This window comes from Lemur catta, chromosome 22 (genome assembly GCF_020740605.2).
Source record: "Lemur catta isolate mLemCat1 chromosome 22, mLemCat1.pri, whole genome shotgun sequence".
NCBI lineage: Eukaryota > Metazoa > Chordata > Mammalia > Primates > Lemuridae > Lemur > Lemur catta.
The window spans coordinates 9,366,658-9,368,704 of NC_059149.1; the positions used below are offsets into that span (position 1 = coordinate 9,366,658).

The window sequence follows — 2,047 nt, forward strand, 5'->3', positions numbered from 1 at the left end:
CATCAGAGAATATATTCTGAATTATTTCAATACTTTAGAATTTACTTGGATATGTTAAAATCTCCAACTATTCCTTCGGATCTGAATTTTTCTCCCTTAGTTCTACTGGTTTTTGCTTTATATATTTTGAGGCTACATTATGCATATATAAAGTTAGAATTGCTATTTTCCTATTGAATTGACCCCTTCATCATCAGGAAATATTATTCTGTAAAACTGCTTGACCTAAAGTTTACTTTGTCTGATACTTACTTGTGTAGCTACACCAGGTTTCTTTTGATTAGTGTTGGCTTGGTATATCTTTTTCTATCCTTTATTTTCAACCTTTTCCGGTTATCTGTTTCTGCATAACAAACCATCCCAAAGCTTAATGGCATAAACCAACAATCATTTTATTCTCCTAATAGGTTTTGTGAGTCAGGAATTTGGACAAGGCATAGCATAGCAGGGATGCCTTATCTCTACTCTGCGTTGTTTGGAGTCTTGGTTGGAAAGACCTGAATTACTGGGGGAGACTTCTTCACTCCATGTTGACTACCTGGACTGCATGACTAGAGACTGTTAACTCTCCATGTAGCCTGGGATTTTTTTTTTTTTTTAAATAACATGGCAGTCTTGGGTCAGACTTCTTACACTGTGGCTCAGAGCTCCAAGAGTGACTGTTTCACCAAACAAGGCATAAATTGCATAGACTTTTATGACCTAGCCTCAAAAATCACAGTGTTGCTTTGGCCATATTTTATTGGTTGAAGGAACCACAACCCTGCCCAGACTGGGAAGGGGAGATAGACCCCACTTCTTAATGAAAGCAGTACCAAAAAATTTGTGGCTATGTTTTAAAACTACCACACAACTTTTTTTTCCTGTATCATTATGTTTAAGGTTTCATTGATTTATTTATTTTGAGGAGTAGGAAAAAGGAGTTTATTAATTTGCCAGCAAATGAGGAGCTTGGTAGACTCCTGTCTCAAAGTACCAATGTCCTCAAGGGTTTATTTATTTTTATCCAGTCTCACAATCTTTGTCTTTTAATTGGAGTCTTTGGACCATTTATATTTAAAGTGATTAGTGATATTACAATTTAGATGTATCATCTTATTTATTTGCTATTTGTTCCATGCGTTTTTTTGGTTACTTTTGTTCTCCGTTTTTCCTTCTTTTAAATCATGCATTTAAAAAACTTTTTCCATTTCCCTACTCTGCAAGCTTGTTAATTGTACCTTCTTTTATTATTCTTTAGTGATTACCCTAGAATTTGCATGTCATCTTTGCTCAGGGGCCATGATAACCTTCTCTGTATCATTCCAATTTTAGCATATGTACTGCCAAATCGAACACAATGGTTACCCTAGAGATGGCAACATGTATCATTATTTTATTATAATGTACCTTAAATTAGTACAGTTGGCCCTCTGCATCCAGGGGTTCCACATCTGTGGATTCAACCAACCTGGGATCAAAGATATTCAGAAGAAAAAAATGGATGGTTGCATCTTTATTGAACAAGTACGGACTATTACCTTGTCATTATCCCTAAACAATACAGTATAACAACTATTTACATAGCATTTACATTATATTAGGTATTATAAATAATCTAGAGATGATTTAAAGACTACAAGAAGGTGTGCATAGATTAAATGCAAATGCTATGCCATTTTATACAATGGACTTGATCGACTGTGGATTTTGGTATCTGAGGGAGGTCCTAGAACCAAACCTTGCAGATACTTACATCATGTCCTGGATGGTACAAGAACCTCACAGCACTTTAACTCCATTTACCTTCCTCCTACCTCTTGTGCTGTTGTTAACATATATTTAATTCTCTATATGTTTTGAATACCATACGACATTAGTATTATTGTTTTATATGGTAAATATTTATTTAAATTTATCTATAAATTTTTGGTGCTGATTATTCCTTCTTGCATCACTGTGTTTTTATGTGGGATTATTTTCTTCCTGAAAAAGTCCTTCTAGTGTTTCTTTTAATGCAGATATGCTAGTGACAAATTCTCTGTTTTTGTTTGCCTGAAAATGTCTT

General features: G+C 34.4%; 1 non-coding gene across 1 annotated transcript; it reads right to left on the reverse strand.

The window, feature by feature from the left end:
- Window positions 1-1,231: 1,231 nt before the first annotated feature.
- On the reverse strand, window positions 1,232-1,338 carry LOC123626746. The gene has a single exon (XR_006730987.1). It is a non-coding gene; the product is annotated as a U6 spliceosomal RNA (small nuclear RNA).
- Between the last annotated feature and the right edge of the window lie 709 nt (window positions 1,339-2,047).